The sequence below is a fragment of the Ornithorhynchus anatinus genome, chromosome 7, assembly GCF_004115215.2.
Source record: "Ornithorhynchus anatinus isolate Pmale09 chromosome 7, mOrnAna1.pri.v4, whole genome shotgun sequence".
In the NCBI taxonomy this organism is placed as follows: Eukaryota; Metazoa; Chordata; class Mammalia; order Monotremata; family Ornithorhynchidae; genus Ornithorhynchus; species Ornithorhynchus anatinus.
Window position 1 is genome coordinate 56,589,499 of NC_041734.1, and position 22,423 is coordinate 56,611,921.

General features: G+C 43.6%; 1 protein-coding gene across 4 annotated transcripts in view; it reads left to right on the forward strand.

The window, feature by feature from the left end:
- The first annotated feature begins 368 nt into the window (after positions 1 to 368).
- The window catches only part of SLC16A1 (solute carrier family 16 member 1), a 52,127-nt gene continuing 30,072 nt past the window's right edge, over positions 369 to 22,423 (forward strand). The window contains exons 1-2 of one of the 4 annotated variants that reach the window (XM_029069304.2): positions 10,770 to 10,943; positions 12,338 to 12,399. The gene's annotated coding sequence lies outside the window, so the exon portion shown is untranslated. Of the gene's footprint in view, positions 450 to 10,769; positions 10,944 to 12,337; positions 12,400 to 13,946; positions 14,043 to 22,423 lie in introns of those variants that run through there. The other 3 variants (XM_029069306.2, XM_029069303.2, XM_007667594.3) reach the window with 3 other exon arrangements.

A 22,423-nucleotide genomic window follows, 5' to 3' on the forward strand; every position in this document is an offset into this window, starting at 1 on the left:
CTATGCCAAGGTCCTAAAGGTCAGGCTCCTTCCTTATTGCTCTCCTTGTGACTATACAAGGCACAGACACTCATCTGGGAGGTCTGATGGAAAAGGAATTATCTCTAGCAGCCATCCAATCTATCCCAGCTCTCCCACTGACCTGTTGTTGTACCTTAGGTGAGTCACTTCACCTTTCTATGCCCCAATTTCCTCATCTGTAAAATGGGAATAATAATACCTGTCTTTTCCTACCTCACAGGGTTGCTGTGAGGTCATAAATGAGATAAGCGGGTCAGAGTGCTTGGGGAATAAAAGTGCTATGTAAAATCAAGGTATTACTATCCTTTAACCAGCGGTGGTGGTGAGAGGGAGGGGTGGTTTTGAGGACTGGATCTTGGATTTCATCCACCTTTACTGAACCTCCGCTGTCAGAGACCCTGGACAACTTCTTTAGCAGGATCTGCATGGTAAATAGCGGGCTTATTTTAAACTCTGACTGTATTTATAAGGAGCCGCAAGGTGATGACATATTTCTTGTTTACAGCAGAAAGTTTTTTTAATCTGAGACTAATAAGGGAGACAAATATGAAATCACCATACATATGCTAATTATGGAAAGGAGTTAAAAAGAATCAAGCAATCGCATTTAGTGAGCACTTGCTGTGTAAAATGATGTGCTGTTTTTGTGTGCCAGGTTGAAATTAATCCAAGGAAGGGCCCTGCCTTGAGATCTGATTTAAAAGAGGGAAGGATGGTAGTGAGATGGATAGGAGTAGGGAGGTTTTCCCATGCATAAGGAGTGGCTGGGCAAAGACTCAAGGACCCTAGAAGGAGGACTGACTACAGGGAGACCCAAGTGCAAGGGGCCAGCAGAGGGCAAGCTTTCCAAAGTCGGTTTTTTGTTTTGTTTTTTTGAGGCCCCAACACTTGTCAGATGTTTTATTGGCCTGTATTGCTATCCACTCTATGGTCTGCCCCTGAGGCTGACCGCAAAAGACGCCAACCAAGTGTATTTGCCTTAAAAGACTTGTAAAATCTGAAAATCTGCATTAAAATGGAATCCAGGGTGGGCCACAGAACTCCCCACCTAAATGGAAACCTTGTTATCTTTAAGAAAATTATTCTGGAGTGTATTCACTCTCGTTATTCTCTTCTGGCATAAAATCCGCAGGGGAATTGAAATTGTCACTGCTTTGTTTCCCATCCGGGAAACAAATCCTCATAAGGCCACCGTCTTCCCCATTATTCATTCAATCATATTTATTGGGCACTTACTGTGTGCCCATTAGAGAAAACATTCTTGCCAAATTGGGAGCTGTGAGGATTTAGACAGTCAGGGACAAATATGTTAGAATACCTCTGAGACTATATCAGAATTGAAATCAGCACTGACTACTGAAATTAATGAAGAGGAATGGATAAAATAAAAGAGGCCGAGATGAATCACTTTAATATATTGTATCCAGTTTCTCCATCCAAGGACTGAAAGTAAAGCTCTGCCTAGGCTCAGATTTGCGTCAGAGGCCTCAGGTTGGGCTGACTCGCAGGCTGAATCAGACTGAGTAAAATGAAAAGGGCAAGATGGGCTTGTGCTAAGATAGATCCTGTCCCCATTTTAGGGTGTTGGTAGGGACTGGCAGTGGCCCTGTGGCAAATGGGCAAGGCTATCTCAGTCCCCACTCCCAGAAATGAAGGACTTTATTGGGTATAGGGCCAGGCAGATTCCCCATAGTCCTGATAGTTAAGGGCTGGCTGGGTTTGGGATTGGTTGGTTTGATTCAGATTAGAGAGATTGACACAACAGATACACTCATCCCTTGAACAAACAATAACAGTAGAGAGAGGAAAAGAGAGAAGAGAGAACATCTATATGCAGAGAGAGCTCCCCTCCCTCACCAGGAGCCAGATAGCCTAGCTTCTTGTTCTGGACTTGAGGGACTGCTGTTAAAGTTCTTTGGGAACTTTACGGGGTCCGAGAAGCAGAGTTTTAGTGGAAAGAGCCTGGGCGTGGGACTCAGATTCATTCATCCATTCAATCGTATTTATTGAGTGCTTACTGTGTGCAGAGGACTGTACTAAGCACTTGGAAAGTACAATTCGGCAGCAGATAGAGACAATCCCTACCCAACAGTGGGCTTGCAGTCTAGTAGGGGGAAACAGACAATAAAAGACAACTCAGATAACTGGGTTCTAATCCCGGCTCTGCCGCTTGTCTACTGTGTGACCTTGGATGAGTCACTTAACTACTTGGTGCCTCAGTCTCTCATCTGTAAAATGGGGATTCAATACCGGTTCCCCTTCTTATTTGGACTGTGAGCCCCATATAGGACCTGTTGATCTTGTATCTATGCAATTCTTAGTACGGTGCTTGGCACATAGTAAACGCTTAACAAATAATACAGTTATAATTAGAATTATTATGGCAGAAAAATGTCCCCTGGAATACTGGAAACCCTAAAGAACAGCAGTAGGAACAGTGGTCCCTTTAGTTCAGGGTAGGAGGCCAGGAGCTATATACTGCCAGAGGCAGGGGTACGCAGAACACTGTACTAAACGCTTGGGAGAGTACAGTATAACTGAGTTGGTAAATATGCCCTGCTCACAACTAATTTACAGTCTAGACAGGGAAGCAGACATTAATATAAATGAATATATCATGGATATATGCATAAGTACTTTGGGACTGAGGTACAGGTGAATAAAGGGAACAAATCCCAAGATAAAGGGTGAGGGAGAGGGAGAAGAGGAAATGAGGGCTTAGTAGGGAAAAATCTCTTGGAGGAGAACATCTTCCTATCTTTACTTCCAGGCTGCAAAAGGTTGTCCTGTGAGCTGTCCACACTTGACAGCCCCAAATTTGACAAATCACAAAGTTATTCATGTTTGTGTGCCAGCCATCTACATTTTCCAGTACTTTTCTGAACATTTTCATGGAAAATTTCAAAAGCAGGAAACGCCTCAGTAAGAACACTTGTAAAACACTACTTTTCAAATGGTATGTTTAAAAGTACATATCAGCATTATAAATTATTCTGTTATCAATCAATGGCATTCATTGAGCACTTACTGTGTGCAGAGCACAGTACTAAGCACTTGGGAGAGTTGGTAGACAGGGTTTGAAGGTACAAATTCAAGTACGTAGGCGTTCCAGAAGGGCATAGACAGGAAAGGCCTCTGGAAGGAGATGGTCTGTGTTGGTGGTCTGTTGAATATGAAGCAGGGAAGTGAGTTCCAGGCCAGAGGGCAAGAAGTTCGAGGTCAAGCGAATGAGATTAAAGTACAATGAGAAGGTTATTGTTGGAGGAGCTGGGTTTTAGTAGGAAACTAGCTGGGGAAGATAAGAATAGGTGACCTGATTGAATGCTTTAAAGTCCATGGTGAGTAGTTTCTGTTTGCTGCAGAGATAAATAGCCAACAATGGAAGTTTTTGAGGAATAGGGCAGTCATGAACTGAATGCTTATTTAGAAAAATGATCCAAGCAGCAGAGTGAAGTAAGCACTGGAATGGCGAAAGACAGAAGGCAGGGTAAGGTGGGCAGTAAGGAGGCCGATGTGGTAGTTAAGGTGTGATAGGATAAGTGCTTGGATCAGCAGAGTACCAGTTTCTGTGAAGAGGAAAGGGTGGATTTTAGTAACGTTGTGAAGGTAGAACTGACAGGATTTGGTGACAGATTGAATATGTGGGTTTAATGACAGAAGAGTAGAGGATAATGCCAAGGTTTCTACTTGGGAGACCCGGGGATGGTAGTAGTGGCTATTGTGTTAGAAAAGGCAGCGGGGAAGAACAGGGTTTGGGTGGGAAGATGAGGAGTTCTGTTTTGGACACGTTAAGTTTGGAACCCTCTTGAGTCTAAACTTGCTGTGCCTAGGGAATGTGTCTACCAACTCGATGTTGTACCCTTCCAAGAGCTTTAGTTCAGTGCTTTACATTCAATAAATAGGATTGAGGTGTTGGCAGGACATCCAATTAATCATATTTAGAGAGCACTTACTGTATGCAGAGCACTGTACTAAGATCTTAGGAGAGTACATTATACCAATGACCTCCTTCTTTTCAAACCCAACTGCCTCTACTCCATCCTAATCCTTCTTGACCTCTCTGTTCAACATTGCAGACCACCCCCTTCTCCTGGAAACATTATCTAACTTTGCTCTGACTGATACTGCCTTCTTCTAGTTCTCCTCCTATCTCTGGCTGCTCATTCTCAATATCTTTAAAGGCTCCTCATCTGCCTGACTCTCTCCTACCTGAGGAAGATGAAGATGGAGTCGAGGCCATTGGAGTTGGCAAGAAGGAGGTCATTGGTGACCTTTCAGAGGGCAGTTTATGTGGAGTGTTGGGTGCCGAAGCCAGATTGGATGGGGTTGAGAGAATTGGATGAGAACAAGTGGGTGTAGACAACTTGCTCAAGGACTTTTGAGAGGAATGGCAGGAATGAGATGGGGAGATAAATGGAGGGAGTCATGGGATCGAGGGAGGGTGTTTTTAGGAAAGGGGATAATGAACGAGTTTGAAATTAGTGGGGAAGAAGCTATTGGAAAGTGAATAGCTGAGGATGGCGGTCAGGGAGGAAGGAAGGGAGGGAGGGGCAACAGAAGAAAAATATTTACTCTGCTATTTGATTAAAAATGTATTTTTACTAAGAATGGAGAATTATTTTAGTGCTGCTACAGTTCTTTGGAATTTCAAAAGCTATTTAACCAATCCATCTTATTGCTCTACTATCTCTACTTTTAATCAATCAGTTATGACGGTACTTGTTGGGTGCTTACTATGTGCCAAGCACTGTTCTAAGTGCTGAGGTAGATACCAGTTAATCAGGTTGGACACAGTCCCTGTCCCACATGGGGCTCACAGTCTTAATCCCCATTTTACAGATGAGGTTACTGGAGAACAGAGAAATTAAGTGATTTGCCCAAGGTCCTGAGTGGCGGAAACGGGATTAGAACCCAGGTCTTTCTGACTCCCAGGTCTGTGTTCTTTCCACTGGGCACTGACAGTGTGCAGAACACTGTACTAAGCTCTTGGGAGAGTAGACTACAAAAGAGTTAGAGCACATCATCCCTGCCTTCAAGAAACTTACAATTTACAGGGGGAATTTACAAACTAGAAGTGAATCCCACAGCCTATTTACCTTTAATTCTTAGCATTTAAAATGTTTTAATTTATATTTAGATTTCCCCTTAAAGTAAATTAATTTGATCATGTCTTACTGGAAGGCTGTTTGTACGATAGGATGAGTTGAGACATTTGTCCTGGGCCCTGGGCTTTAGGAAGCTCCTTCCTTTCTCATATGAACAGTAAAACTGCTCATCCCAGAAGAAATGACTCATGGGCTTGGACTTGGGGGATGGGGTGGGGTGACACTTTAAGGAGAGGAACTACTGCAAATTTTTCCAAGCAAGCAATTCTGTTCCTTAACTTCTCTATTCCACTTCCAGATCAAGCTCAGGAGCAACAGTTCCTCATTGGTTATTTGACTGGGTGTCCCACCCTGCCTAGGATAAGCCCTAAATACTTGAATACATTTGTTCTTAAACTCAGTTTTACAGCTAGTGTACAATTCACCTAGCCCTTCAAATGCCTTTTGATACAGAAAACATTCAGATTACCTTCCTGTAACAAATCATTTCTTCCCTTAAATAATTCTCATTCTAAACATGTTTATGATCCCCAAATTGCCATATGATTTTTCTTCCAATAACAAATTGAATAACATTCTTCTTGTCTTTAAATTATGCTAGTATGTTACAAGAACTCATAGTAGGAATATTTTTCATGAGTATTATTTTGGACATTCATGTAATTCTGGTTTAATTTTTAAGATGTAAGAAATCTGACTTGGTATTTTACCTGGGCATTCATTTTAAAGAAAAATTATACTTCAGTTCCATTTGGTATTAACTTTTTATTCCCATCTGGTCTATTTCCAATCAATTTTCTATTTCCGACTATCATGTCTGTCAGTACAAATCCTTAATTTTCTTTTTTTAACCCTGTAATTGCTTGAGCACTCCCACTATTTTAAATAGATTGTATTGCTGTTTATTTTTTTCATTATTCTTTTTACTACTATAAACTTATGCAAAATGAGTATATTCATTCAATCATATTTACTGAGTGCTTACTGGGTGCAGAGCACTGTACTAAGTGCTTGGAAAGTACAATCCAGCAAATCCATTGTAGCAGTAGCAGATTTTACCAAGCACTAGACTTCTTTGTAGTAAATGACTCTTACCCCCTTTTTTTTTGTAATTTAATATTTCTTTTTGTTCTTTCAGTACTGTCGTGTTGCTTTCTTGAAACAACTTAATGAAATTCTCTTTATACTCTGCCAGCGCTTAGTACAGTGCTCCAGCGCTTAGATCAGTGCTTGGCACACAGTAAGCGCTTAAATACCAAAGTTATTATTATTATATAACCTTATCCCCCCAATCACCTAATAAATTAGCATTGGGGCTTGATATATGTTAATAAATTTATTCATATGCATTTCATCCATTTCCAGGTGCCTTTTATTTTCCTTCCAAGTCCATATTTCTTATTCCCAAGCCTGGATCACTGCTCCGGGAATCAGGAGACCTGGGTTCTAGTCCCAGTTTGGCTGTAGCTGGCTACTATGGGCAGAGGCAACACACGGATTTTATCCCTATGCCATGTACTGCCCTCCTGTTTGCCTACATACTCATGGCATTCTATGCCCCAGCGAGAACATTACTGACAGGGATGAGAGAATGTGAATGATGCTGAGCAAACCGTTAGCATGATGATAATTTTTCCCCTGCAGTTTCTCAATCCTGAAGTCTCAGGACTGAAGCTGATCTGTCATTCCTGCTGGGAAATTCCATCATTCCTAATGCTATTTTAACTTTAATAATGGAAATAAAATCTCTGAATTACATTAGAATTTAAAAAAATCTGCAATAGATTAAAGCTATAAAATAGAGACAATGATCACCCTCTGCCTTTGAAATACTGCTAACTTCTGAAAGATCTTCTTTAGAATTTTTGCACTTGCTCCAGAAACAGATCCAATTCCTGTGTACAGTGTTTTCAACCATGAGCTGTAGTTACAATAGTTTAAAAGCCTTAAGTGCTTATAACTATTTCAAAGCTTTTCTCACTTACCAGGCTGTATTCTGTTTTTAGCATTCCAGGTATGATGATGTGTACCATCACTTTCAGTCAAGGCATTCACTGAATGATTTCCAGAAAAACAGTCTTGTTTAAATATTTTAACTATGTGCAAGTTTGCTTCTCCCGTGCTCAATTCTGCTTTTTTATATTTTTATTGACTCTGAAAGAAATTTCAAGAGAGGGACATGAAATGCTTGTAAAGTAAGGGTGGGGGTAAATTAGTTTAGTTAGCTTGTGGACTTCAGTGACAAAGATCTTGGGGGCTCGTCTAACCCTGGTAACATTACAAAACCTGTGTGAAGACAGGACCCGATGTTGCCATGACCAGACCACAGATGAAAAGGAAAAGGTGGATGTCAAAGTCTAAATTAGGTTTGGGGCTCCCTGCCTCTTTCAAGCCTCAAAACACCACACTATTTAGGCCCCTAATTAAGGGTGTTTTGCCTCGGGGATGATTTCTAACTGTCCACCACTTACAGATAGCCGGTGTAATCCAACGGTTCTTTCCCTATTCCTGTTACTTAATGTCTAGGGTGTGCTCACATGGGAAAACAAGCTCCAGTAGTGAGATGATTCCACAATAGTAAGGGTTGTGTGTGTGTGGCGGGGGGGTGTGTGTGTGATATTAATAATGTTGGTATTTGTAGGAGCTTACTATTCATTCATTCATCCAATCGTATTTATTGAGCGTTTACTATGTGCAGAGCACTGTACTAAGCGCTTGGAATGTACAATTTGGCAACAGAGACAATCCCTGACCAACAACGGGCTCACAGTCTAAACAGGGGAGACAGACAACAAAACAAACCAAGCGCTGTTCTAAGCACAGGGGGAGTTGCAAGGTAATCAGGTTGTCCCACATAGCGCTCACAGTCTTCATCCCCATTTTCCAGGTGAGGGAACTGAGGCACAGAGAGGTTACGTGACTTGCACACGATCACACAGTCTTCATCCCCATTTTACAGATGAGGTAACTGAGGCACAGAGAAGTTAAGTGACTTGCCTAAGGTCACACAACTGACAAACGGCCAAGCCGGGATTAGAACCCACGACCTCTGATTCTCAAGCCGGGGCTCTTTCCACTGAACCACGCTGCTTCTCACTAGGCTTGGGAGTCAGAGGTCATGGGTTCGAATTCCGCTCTGCCACTTGTCAACTGTGTGACTGTGGGCCAGTCACTTCACTTCTCTGTGCCTCAGTTCCCTCATCTATAAAATGGGGATGAAGACTGAGCCTCATGTGGGACAACCTGATTACCCTGTATCTATCCCAGCGCTTAGAACAGTGCTCAGCACATTGTAAGTGCTTAAATACCAACATTATTATTAGTTTAGTCACTAGTAGTTCAGTGTTAAATTGTAGGGGTGGGAGGCATCTATCAGAGAAGCAGTGTGGCTCAGTGGAAAGAGTCCGGGCTTGGGAGTCAGAGATCGCGGGTTCTAATCCCGGCTCTGCCCCTAGTCAGCTGTATGACCTTGGGGAAGTCACTTCACTTCTCTATGCCTCAGTTCCCTCATCTGTAAAATGGGGATGAAGGCTGTGAGCCCTACGTGGGACAACCTGATGACCTTATATTTACCCCAGCACTTAACACAGTGCTTGGCCCATAGTAAGCACATAAAGCCAACATGATTATTATTATAAGGTAGCAGGGTGGGTTTGAGCCCCTGTGGGCTTCCTGCCACCCTTTTTTTCTTTTTGGGGGGAGTTGTTTTTCCTCCCGGGGCCATGAGGAGGGCGTGGTGTCCTTAGGTAAGGAAGAATTCAGGCCCTCTGCTATTCCCCCTTCCCCTCCCCTCAGCACTGTGCATATTTGTATATACTATTTATTACTCTATTTATTCTGTTAATGATGTGTACATGTCTATGATTCTATTGATCTTGATGGTGTCTGCATGTTGAAGCAGCATGGCTCAGTGGAAAGAGCCCAGGCTGGGGAGTCTGAGATTATGGGTTCAGATCCCCCCTCTGCCTCTTGTCAGCTGTGTGACTTTGGGCAAGTCACTTCACTTCTCTGTGCCTCAGTTCCCTCGTCTGGATAATCGGTATGAAGGCTGTGAGCCCTACGTGGGACAACTTAATGACCTTGTATCTACCCCAGCACTTTGAACAGTGCTTGGCCCATAGTAAGCGTTTAACAAATACCAACATTAGTATTATAAGGTAACAGGGTGGGTTTGAGCCCCTGTGTGCTTCCTGCTGCCTTTTTTTTCTTTATTGGGGGAGTTGTTTTTCCTATCGGGGCCATGAGAAGGGTGCAGCGTCCTTGGGTAACGTTCAAATCCCGGCTCTGCCACTTGTCAGCTGTGTGACTGTGGGCAAGTCACTTAACTTCTCTGTGCCTCAGTTCCCTCATCAGTAAAATGGGGATGAAGACTGTGAGCCTCACTTGGGACAACCTGATTACCTTGTATCTACCTCAGCGCTTAGAACAGTGCTCTGCACGTAATAAGTGCTTAACAAATACCAACATTATGATTATTAATGAGGTGTCCATCCCCTTGATTCTATTGATCGTGATTATGTTATCTTGTTTTTTCCCGTCTGTCTCCCCCCATTAGACTGTGAGCCCGTCAATGGGCAGGGACTGCCTCTGTTGCCGAATTGTCCATGCCAAGCGCTTAATAATAATAATAATGTTGGTATTTGTTAAGCGCTTACTATGTGCAGAGCACTGTTCTAAGCGCTGGGGTAGACACAAGGGAATCTGGTTGTCCCAGGTGGGGTTGACAGTCTTCATCCCCACTTTACAGATAATAATAATAATGTTGGTATTTGTTAAGCGCTTACTATGTGCAGAGCACTGTTCTAAGTGCTGGGGGAGATACAGGTTAATCAGGTTGTCCCACGTGAGGCTCCCACTTAATCCCCATTTTCCAGATGAGGGAACTGAGGCCCAGAGAAGTGAAGTGACTTGCCCACGGTCAGCCACTTGTCAGCTGTGTGACTGTGGGCAAGTCACTTAACTTCTCTGGGCCTCAGTTCCCTCATCTGTAAAATGGGGATTAAGACTGTGAGCCCTATGTGGGACAACCTGATTCCCCTGTGTCTCCCCCAGCGTTTAGAACAGTGCTCTGCACATAGTAAGCGCTCAACAAATACCAACCCAGCTGCCAAGTGGCAGAGTCGGGATTCGAACCCAGACCTCTGACTCCCAAGCCCGGGCTCTTTCCACTGAGCTCTGCACAGAGTAAGCGCTCAATAAATAATAATGTTGGTACTTGTTAAGCGCTTACTCTGTGCAGAGCACTGTTCTAAGCGCTGGGGGAGATACAGGATAATCAGGTTGTCCCACGTGAGGCTCCCACTTAATCCCCATTTTCCAGATGAGGGAACTGAGGCCCAGAGAAGTGAAGTGGCTTGCCCACGGTCACCCACCTGCCAAGTGGCAGAGCGGGGATTCGAACCCACGACCTCTGACTCCCAAGCCCGGGCTCTTTCCACTGAGCTCTGCCGAGAATCAGCGCCGGGCAGGGGGGCTCAGCGACTACGACGGGACACCAGGAGGGGGCTCCCGCGAGGGACCCTCGTGGCCGCGGGCCAGGCGTGGTCACGTGGCGGGCGGGGGCGCTCGTGCGCCCGGGGGCGCGCGCGCCCCCCCTCCCCCCCCCAAAAGGCATCCCGCCTCCTGCGCATGCTCCGACGGCGCGAGGGCTATAAACGGGCGGCCTGAGGGGCGGCCGAGGACGACGGCTCCGCCGAGGGCGGCCTGGAGGAGGAGGGCTTTCCCGTCCCTCCGACGGACTCCGACCGGCCGACGACGGGCAGAGCATCCGGGGGCATCTTCGTGCCCCGCCCGGCTGCTTCGCCCCGGCGGATAACGGTCAGTCGGGGGTCTCCATTCATTCATTCATTCATTCATTCATTCATTCATTCATTCATTCGCACTTATCGAGGGCTTACTCTGGGCAGAGCACTGCGCTAAGCGCTCGAAGCCAATGTGGCTGCGCCCTTCCCCCGCCCCCATCCTCGCCGTCCAAAAAAAAAAAAAAAAGGAGCAGGGACCCCCCTCCCCCCCCCATCCTTCAGACCGGCCTTGCCTGAGGGGGTGGGCGGTTCTGCATTCATTCATTCGGTCGTGTTTCTTAAAGTAATCCCGATGAGGGCATTTGTTAAGCGCTTACTACGTGCCGAGCACTGTTCCCAGCGCTGGGCTCCCCAGCTGGGTTGGCCCCACCTGGGGCTCCCAGTCTTTCCCCCCCTTTTGCAGAGGAGGTCAGTGAGGCCCAGAGAAGGCAAGTGACTGGCCCCGAGTCACCCGGCTGATTAGTGGCGGAGCCGGAATTCGAACCCACGACCTCCGACTCCCAAGTCGGTGCTCCTTCCACTATGCCATTCATTCAGTAGTATTTAGTGAGCGCTTACTATGTGCAGAGCACTGTACTAAGCGCTTGGAATGGACAATTCGGCGACAGAGACCGTCCCTGCCCAATGACGGGCCCACCGTCTCCCTGTGGAAGTGTCCACACCATTATTACACAGAGTAATAATACTGTGGACACTTCCACAGCGAGACGATCATTATTACTGGGTGCAGAGCACTGTAATAATAATCATAATTATGGTATTTGTTAAGCGCTTACTAGGCGCCAAGCACTGTACTAAGCCCTGGGGAAGTACAATTCAGCCCCGAATAGAGACAGACCCTGCCCCCAAGGGGTTCAGAGTCGCTTGGGAGTCAGAGGTCATGGGTTCGAATCCTAACTCTGCCACTTGTCAGCTGTGTGACTGTGGGCAAGTCACTTCACTTCTCTGGGCCTCAGTTACCTCTTCTGTAAAATGGGGGTGAAGACAGTGAGCCTCACGTGGGCCTGGTTACCATGTATCTGCCCCAGCGCTTAGAAGAGTGCTCTGCACATAGTAAGCGCTTAACAAATACCAATATTATTATTATTATTATTATTAGAAGGTTGGACCAGCACATGGAGGGAACTTTAATGATAAAGTGGATATTTGCTAAGTGCTTACTGTGTGCCGAGCACTGTTCTAAGCGCTGGGGTAGATACAGGGTCATCAGGTCGTCCCACGTGAGGCGCACAGTTTTAATCCCCATTTGACAGATGAGGTCATTGAGGCACAGAGAAGTGACTGGCCCAAAGTCACACAGCAGACAAGCGGCGGAGCCGGGATTAGAACCCATGACCTCTGACTCCTAAACCCAGGCTCTTTCCACTGAGCCACGAACTTTAGCTGACTTTGGGGGCGTCCGCGTTTTAGGCTCCGCTTGAAGGCGCTGGGGAAGGCTCGGAAAACCCCTCTTGACGGGCAGTTTGGAAATAGTAAGTATTGTGATGGCCTTGGAAATGAATCGATTTGTAAATAACATTCTCGTTCATTGATCCGGTCCTCTTTGGCCCCCAATCCCTCCCCTTGCCCGAGGGTTGGAGGGATCGGCCACATCCTTCTTTATCAAGTCACCCATCCTTTCCCACCTGTTGGGGTTAATGGCTTTGAGAGTTGGTTGTTAATGGGATGTTACTGGTTTTATCAGTCTAGCTGCTTACTCCCGAGGCTTTGGTCTGCTTTTAAGACTTTGATAATACTGATGGAGTTTGCACATTGTCCCTAGAGCTATTTGACGGGGTAATGACTAGGACCTCTTTGACATTCAACCTGCAAATCAAGGCCATTGGTTTTCAAAGGGATGACAACAATAGGTTCAAACCAACCACATTTAAATGGTGTTGAGAAATGTCGTTCTACCGATACTTTGGCTAGAGCACAGCTCTTTGGCCTGGCTTTGTTGTGCAAATGATCTTTCTTTTGTTCCAGATAACTTTATTTTCCTTTAGCTGCCAGCCATCTTCTGAATCCCCTACGTCTCTGTCTAAAGGACTCTTGACCATTATTAATACTTCTAGTGTTGCAATAATAAACCTGATGAATATTGATGAAAGCAAAATCTAACGCTTCTCAAGCTTTTTTAACCCTTGGTTTTTTAGTGAGCAAGAAATCACAGTAAGTCATTAACTCTGAGTTAATGAGGATTGCTTACCCCATTCATATGGTCTTCAGTTGGACCCAAGCCACCAAACATGAATCTTGGGAATGTCATTGGAAAGCCTCATGACACCCTCCCACCCCACCCCCGGAAATCCTGATTTTACTTTGAGAAACCCTGGGGGGAGAATATTTTTATAAATCTGAGTATATAATGATTTTCATTAAATGTTTATTATATACCCAGCACTGTAGTAAGTGGTGGGGTAAGTACAAGTTAAGCATTTAGACCAGGAATTTGACACTTTTTTTTTTGGCTTAGCAAGAAAATTTTATCAATTCATTAACTCGTTGAAACTTAAAGACCCTCTCCAATTTATCAGTGTCTTTCTAGATGAGATTGTGATGCTAAACAATGTCACAATGGCAGTAACATTCCTTTCCATCCTACAACAGAAATCAGCTTTGTAATGCTTAGCGATAGAAGGAAGGTAAACCTTTGAGGCCATCTTCATGACTTTGCTGCTCTGTGGGAATTATTTTGGAGCACTAGAAGATCCCGGAAAGTGCCAGGCCCTTTTCCCGATCCAAGTACTTTGACTTATTTGAGTACAGATGAAATTACCTTTTTTCTTAAACCATGATTCCCTATTTCCTCCTAAATATATGTAGCTGGGAAATAAGGCCAACTTATTTTCTTTCTTCCCTACTTTTTTTTTCTTGCATAGTTTCACCAAAAGGGGTTCAGCTCCCTTCTCCTATCTCTCCTGCTTTTTCTGTCAGCATGAAATTAGTCAGTCACCTGCTGTGATGCAACACAAGCAACCGCGTTTGCAGTGTCACATGGGAGTGGTGCAAGTCAATTGTGCAAATAGTCTTTGGTCACTGACTTACACACTAGATAATTGAAAGGCAGACTTACAAATAGTAGGATCGAGGCTGCCTGAATTCATGAGAGCCAAGCACTTTCCTTTCATATATAGTAAGTGTGTTTATATTCCAAATGGAATCAAAGTAAGCATCAAAATGCATTTTTCCAAGGGCAGGAATTTTAGGTTCAGAGACTTATAATGGGTGGGTGGAGAGTGTTGGAGGGCCTTAATTTGTTTACCATATTTAACTCAATAAATAAGGATGCTTCTCAGAGCAGTGAGGCACATCGATTGTTTTCTAAAGGCAACAATGGGAGAAGTGAGTCCTTGATGGCAATCCAACAAATCTTTTGGTCTTGATCTGAAGGGTGGAGCCTTGTGTGTGGTATTTACTTTACGTCGTAGTCGCTCTGAAACACTAGCGTTTGTCAAAACTGTCAGAAGTTTTCATGAAAGTGAAATGTTAGTTTGCTTAAAGTAGCAATGCTTTTAATATTAATGGCAGCAAAATTGGGTATTAGTATTTTCAAGTACTATAATTTGTTCTATCTAGACTTTTTAGCTAACATGTTCAGTACCCGAGAATTTATTTTGCAAATGGGCACTTGTCCATGGGGGGGTGGGGGTTAATGCTAGTAACAAAGTAGAGGAATTTTTTTATATCTAGTGAAGTTATCCATGAAAATTGTTTCATCCTGCACTTCCACCAAATCTTTTGGTACATAAGATAGTGAGGAACACCCTGGACTGAATTTAGTTTCACCCTTTTCCCCCGTTCTGCCTACTTAGTGGAGGACAAAGAACAACTAAATGGTCAAAAGGTGGAAAATTGGGAGGAGAAAGAGAAGAAACAGATCACCTGATAATCAGTCCTAAATTCCTTGACTAGCTGCAGTTTATCCGCATCGGGATTATTTGTACCCTTCCCCTTTGAAGGGTGAAGTGGGAAGGTATGCTAGCGTGCTTGAACTGCGAGGTTTCTAACTTTCATTCACCAGAGAAGTCACTTGAATTCTCTGTGCCTCAGTTTCCTCAACTGTGAAATGGGTATTCAATACTTGTTCTCCCTCCTTCTTAGACTGTGGGGCAGGGACTGTGCTTGTCGTGATTAACTTGTATCTACCCCAGTGCTTAGGAAAGGAATATCCAGCCCTGCTCCACACTATGACTCCGTGAATGTTGGAGGTGTTTTTGTATGTTTGTTTTTTTGTCTTCGGAGGAGCAGCACCTCCCACTCTTGTTCCCCACAGCAATCACAGTTGGGAAGAACAATAATTTTTCCCCCCTTTCCTAAAATCACTTCTCCTCTAAGACACCATACCTTACTTAAGTCCTCATTTCCCCTACCTGCCCTCCCATCTGCCTTAACTATGCACTTGTCTGTGTACTCCTTAAGCAGTTTGAGACAGCCTACCGGTGCTTATGCACATATCCTTATACTCTATTATTTGCCCTGTCTGTATTGTATTTTAATGTCTATTGTCCCTTCCCTTGTAAGTTCCCTGTGGGCAGTGATTGTGTTTACTAACTCTTATTGTGTGCTTAATACAGTGCTCTGCACACATTCAGCTCTCAGTAAATACCATTGAGTGATTATCTAAGCTTTCACTGCATTTACTCACTGAGCAGTGGATCACGGATGGTAGATGGTGCAGAGGATAGGAAGGACTCTCGAGGTTCTTTTTTTCAGCGTGAAAATGGGGCTGTACTTGGTGCTCAGACATCCTATTCTCCCAGAGATATATCTGGACCTTGCAGTGTGGCTTTCCCAGCCAGGGTTCTGGCTTTAGCACTCTTTTTCTCTGAGTACACATACTCAACCAGAGGGTGTGGAGGGGTGCCCGGAAGGAAGAAACTCATATCTTCACCAGAAGCAATATAGTTTTTATTGATGCTTTATGCCTTTTGGTTTTGGGATTTGTCTGAAGTTGAGCTGGATAACTGAGCATCTACTTGAATTGTGAAGGTTGCTGTTATTTTTGTGTTTTCCCCTGATAATAACTGTAGTATTTAAGCGTTTACTATGTGCCAGGCACGGTACTAAGCACTGGGGTGGATTGGGGAGGCAGCATGGCCTAGTGGCAAGAGCACGGGGGTGAGTCAGAGATTGTGGGTTCTGATCCTGACTCTGCCACTTGTCTGCTGTGTGACTTTGGGCAAGTCGCTTCACTTCTCTGGGCCTCAGTTACCTCATCTGTAAAATGGGAATTTGAGACTTTGAGACCCACCTGAGACTGTGTCCAACCCAATTTGCTTGTATCCACCCCAGCGCTTAGTATGGTGCCTGGCACATAGTACAAGTGCTTAACAAATACCATAATTATTATTGTAATTATTATCATTACAAGCAAATCGGGTCGGACACAGTCCCTGTCCCACGTGGGGCTCACAGCTTCCCCATTTTACAGATGAGGTAACTGAGGCCCAGAGATGTGAAGTGATTTGCCCAAGGTCACATAGCAGACAAGTGGCAGAGCTGGGATTAGAACTCATGACCTCCCAGGCTCTATCCACTGTGCCATGTTTTTTTGAATGTGGTAGTGAATTTTCAGCGATAAGTAGGAGAAAGGAGACAGATTAATACAGTGCTTGCTCTGCGCATAGTAATTGCTCAGTAAATATGATTGGATTAAGATGTTACCATTTTTATAGCCTAAAATGTAATTTTCTGACTTGGGGGTCAGGTATTAGCACTTTTGTTCCTAAATTATGTATATTAAAGTAGCCAAATAAAATTTCGAATGGCTTTAGGCATTCTGGTTTATTTGGTTGAGCTCATAACATAACATCTTAATTGCTCTCTGACTCTGTGAGTTTCAGATGGAGGCATCAGAAAAAAAACTCAAGTGCATCTTTCACTTTTATTGATATAATAAAAGCTGGTAATTTAGTAGGCTAACCCTTGCTCCTGGGTACTATAATTCTTACTGAATGCTTAGTCATTTGCAGTTTGCACTTGGACAGATTAAGAATGGAACCTGGACTTAGCAAAGAAGGGGCAGAAGGCAATGTTATTGACTGAATTACATACGGAGCCTGTTGCCGTGTGTGTAGGTTTTTATTTTGCAAGAGGGACGATATTTGTTTTTTAACTACTATGTAAATGATTCAGAGAATTTCATTTCCCTTTGGGTGCACAAATCTGCTGTGACTGCTCTGAAGAATTACCCACTGACTAGAAATTATTGAGCCCAAGCAGCGTGGCTCAGTGGAAAGAGCACGGGCTTGGGAGTCAAAGGTCATGGGTTCGAATCTCGGCTTTGCCACTTGTCAGCTATGTGACTGGGCAAGTCACTTAACTTCTCTGTGCCTCAGTTCCCTCATCTGTAAAATGGGGATGAAGACTGTGAGCCTCATGTGGGACAACCTGATTACCCTGTATCTACCCCACTGCTTAGAACAGTGCTCTGCACATAGAAAGCGCTTAACAATACCAACATTATTTGTCCTTTTTTCCCCTTGAGGTAATGACCAGAAATTTTTTTAATGCTCTACCCCTTGAAATATAGAGACCAGGACTCTAAACTGTTAGTGAAGTCTTGGACTTAATGATGAGAGCTTCTTTAGCTCCATTGCTCTACTTTGCTCTTATTTATCTGGCAGATAAAGTAAAATCCCACTTAAAAAAAAAAGATGTTTCATTCAGTCGTATATGTTGAGCACTTACTATATGCAAAGCACTGTGCAACGAACAGACACATTCCTTGCTCACAGTCTAGAGGGGGAGACAGACATTAATTTACATAAATTACAGCTATATACAGATATATACATATGTGCTGTGGAGATAGGAGGGAAGATGAATGAAGGGAGCAAATCAGAGCGACGCAGAAGGGAGTGGGAGAAGAGAGGAAGGCTTAGTCTGGAAAGGCTTCTTGGAGGAGATGTGCCATCAATAAGGTACATTTGTTTATTATCAATTTATGTGCCAGGTACTTTACTAAGAGCTGGGATAGATGCAAGCTAATAATAATAATAATAATGGTGGTATTTAAGTGCTTACTATTTCAAAGTACTGTTCTAAGTGCTGGGGGTGCGGGGGGAATACAAGGTGATCAGGTTGTCCCACGTGGGGCTCACAGTTTTAATCCCCATTTTACAGGTGAGGTAACTGAGGCACAGAGAAGTTAAGTGATTTGCCCAAAGTCACACAGCTGGCAAGAGGCGGAGCCGGGATTAGAACCCACGATCTCTGACTCCCAAGCCTGGGCTCTTTCCACTAAGCCATGCTGCTTCTGTGGACACAGTCCATATCCCACTTGGGGCTCACAGTCTTAATTCCCATTTTTCAGATGAGGTAACTGAGGCATAGATAAGTGAAGTGACTTGCCCAGGGTCACATGACACACAGGTGGTGGAGTCTGGATTAGCACCCAGGACCTCTGGCTCTTAGGCCTGGGCTTTATCTAGTAGTTCATGCGGCTTCCCAGATAAGATGGAGTTGGTGGTGGAATTCATTTTATCTTTATGTTTGTTTATGACTTTAGCTTTCCCTTATGAAAACAGCCTAGTTAGGGATTGAAAAGCTAAATGGAATCTTTTGGCTTTCTCTCCCTATCCTCTTTTCCGGCCTCTTTTTTTCTTCCTTTTTTTAAAATAATTTTTTAACTCTTAATTTTGGTTACTCAATTTTTCACTCAAATTTTTGTGGGAGAAACCTAATGTTAACCACACACCTAATATTAGGGATTATGCTATACAAAAAAACACCCAAAATTCTGGAGCTACGTACCCGTAATCCCACTTCCTTTCCTGTCCCAGGAATCCCAGAGTCAGTTCATCTGCCAGACAGTAAAACTATTTTCACTCATAACCACACATCCCCATCTTGCTGCCTCCCTAGAGGATCTCAGAATAGCCCTCTGAGACTGCAGCAGGTGAGAAGGGGCAGGGGCAGGAGAGAGGAGGGCTCATATCTAGAAGTGCTCAGAAGCAGCTGCTACTAATTGGGTAAACTCTAGGGGCCTTCAGGAAGTAATTATGGGGATATAGTATCACAGAAAAAATGCCCTGCATACTCAAACTGTCATTTTTTTGGAGGGGTCTTAGTCTGTATTTTCCAGTATTTTTTGAAGATTTTTGTGGAATTTTGTGAAATTTTTGTGGAAAATTTCAAAAGCAGAAAACTCAGTAAGAACATTTGTCAAACACTACTTTCAAAATGGTATATTTAAAGGTACAAATCAGCATTATAAATTATTCTGTTATCAGTCAGTGGCATGCACTGAGCACCTACTGCATGCAGAGCACTATACTAAGCACTTGGGAGAGTACAATACCACAGAGTTGGTAGACACATTCTCTGCTCACCCGGAGCTGAAGGTCTAAGAGGGGCAGATATTAAAATAAATTCTCCAACTGATTATTCATCTCCTCCCCTGGTATCCTCCCAGCTGTCATTTCAGCACTTCTGCACCACTCTGTGTTTACAACCCCGAGCAGCTTTTATGAACGTACAGTTCTATTCTTCCTATCTATAATTTGTTTTGTGTCTGTCTCCCCCATAGATTGTGTAAGTTCCTTGAGGGCAGGGATCATGCCTACTAATTCTATTGTTCCCTATATAGCCTTCAGTTTAGTGCTCTGTTCACTGAAGGCACTCAGTAAGTGCTATTGGATGATTTCACCATCTGTGGCTTCATCTTGGAGTATGAAGTCAGATATATCTAGGTGACTTCTTAAACTCAAATCTGCCCGCCCCATCTTCAGAGCCCTCTTAAAAAAAACAACTCCCTGAGTAGGCATTTTCTTAACTAGTGTCTGCCCTGATCAGATTATTCTTTAACGTTTTTATGTGTATATTGGTTTATAAGCATACCCCCCAGGTTACAACCATCCATAAAATAGCCTGCATTTTTGGGGCACCTTTCCTCCAAGCACATACCTGACCAGCCACTTCAGTTCCAGCAAGACACTCGGGGTAAGTAAAAACCTCCCCATAGAGACTGAATTTAAGCAATCAATAATGAATGGGTTTCACAGTTTGGGTTAGATTTTCAAGGTTTAGAAGAAACTACTGAGCAAATATCCGAAGAACTTGTCAAAGTGGCGAGGCTGCTCAATTTAGACTTGAATGGTGCATACGTTTATTGAATTAAGTGCATCTCATTCAGAAGAAATGTCCATCAAAGACCTTATTATATTTCAACAATCCAAAGCAAGATGCCATAACAGATGAAGAAGTTATGTTTTGTCCATCATCTGTAATTTGAGAGTAAACCATTAGCCTCAATTTTCAGTATCAATGATTTACTGTCTCCAAAACTAACATGGATAATTGGGGCTCAAAAATCTAGAAATAAATATCTCAACCTGGATAAATTATGGCCATTTTAATAAGGGATGGGGAATGGACTCAAATTTTAAAATGTATCAAAGTGACTCGACAAATATAGCTCTGAGAACTTTACATCCACTTGTGGAATTCAGTTGTAGGAAGATATAGAAATCATAGGATTTAATGACCTTCCAAACTACTTGATTACCTTGTGGACAACTGGCACTGCATATGTTCCATTTAGTGTGATTTTAAAATAGCCCGTCTCCTGATTAGGTGATGGCAAGCTGCCGAAGGATCTTATGAAAAATATCGGCTGTGTTGAAAGGCTCTTATGCCAGTTGACGTTAGAAAAGATAGTGTTTCCTAAGTCTTTATTATATAACTGTAATCCCCTTTTGTAATGTCCTCATAAAAAGAAAGGGGAATATTTGTGATATGTGTCCAGTAGACAGGATTCACATGCCTACCTCAGGAGGAAATCTGTTCACATTCAGATGAGAGGCCACTTAAATCACTATTTCATTTTGCCATTGTCCCTTGGCTCAAGGGCTTTCACCATCCTTATGAATGAAGTCGTTCAGAATTTTCAGTGCTAAACTTAGTCCTTTCCTTAATTGAGTACATTAATAATAATGGTATTTAAGTGCAAACTATGGGCCAAGCACTGTACTAAGCGCTGCGGAGGATACAAGATAGATCGGACCTCGTCCATGTCCCATCGGGGGCTCACAGTCCAAGTCGGAAGGCAAACAGGAATTGAATTCCCATTTTATAGTTGAGGAAACTGAGGCCCAGAGAAGTTAAGTGATTTGCCCAAGGTCACCCAGGTAAGTGACAAAGCCATGATTAGAACTCAGGGTCTGTGATTCCTAGACCCATGTTCTTTCCCCTAAACCTGCTGTTAACTGCTGAGAGTAGAGAAAAAGAATCGTGAGCCATGTTTTAGTGTTTATTGAAATCCTTGCCTGCAGCTTGAGTTCTCTTAGGCACAATCAAATTTACCAGATTCTCTTAGCCTAAGGATTGACTAATTTACCCAGCTCTGGGAAAATCATTTCTACTGCTTCTGAGACCCAAACTGTTCATTGTGTCCCGAAAGTCTGCTGCTTTCAGGTGGATATTACCTTTTGAAGGCAAGTATGGCGGAGGAAACTTATTTGCAAGTCATCATTCGTGCTGATGTGCTCTGGTCATCTCCATAGGATAATAATTATGGTATTCCTCAGGCAAGGATTTCTTCCTTGCCTGTGATGTGACTAGGGGCATGCTGTAGCGATGCTATGATATTGTGGTCAGGGTCACGTTTCTTCATTGATGAGAGATAGGGTTTAGATTGACTGCCACCAAGCTAAAAACTTTATTCCTGCCTTGACGTTCATTTGACTTACTGGTCGGATTTTAGACTTTTGTTGGCTTCTCATGTCATGGTCATGAGTGGAGCTAGTGCTGTATGATTTACAATCTTGGTGGTATCACCAGGTCACACCTACAGCCGTGATTGCTTGCCGTTATCCCTGTGAGTGCCTGATCCTTCATTTTTCATACTGGAATTTGTAGATAGGGATCATTCTTCCAGTAAGGGATGCAGGGATGTCCCACAACTCCTTGAAGGTATCTTCATTCTTCAGTACCACAATAAGTGGCCCCAGGGACCCTTCTTCATGATGCTGGTGATTACTGCTGTGACCTAATGTTGTGCTTTTTCCTTTTTGGAGGGGAGAAGAAAGAAAGGACTATCACCTAACCAAGTCTAGTTCTGTGCACTCAGTTGTGCTGTGTAAAGCTGCTTGGTATTGCCTGCAATTTTGTTGCACCACCATATTTGATTTTATTGGTTATGTGTACTTCCCCCCAAGTTTAAAAAAAACTCAGAAGAATCCTAAGAAAAAGAATGTTATGGAATTAAAGGTTACCATCCAAGACCTGAGAGCTCACCAACACCATGATGCTACTATGATGCTAGAGAAGCAGTGTGGCTCAATGGAAAGAGCATGGGCTTGGGAGTCAGACATCATGGGTTCTAATCCCAGCTCCACCACTTGTCAGCTGTGTGATTTTGGGCAAGTCACTTAACTTCTCTGAGCCTGAGTTACCTCATCTGTAAAATGGGGATCAAGACTGTGAGCCCCACATGAGACACCTGTTCACCTTGTATCCCCCAGCGCTTAAAATAGTGCTTTGCACATAGTGCTTAACAAATGCCATTATTAT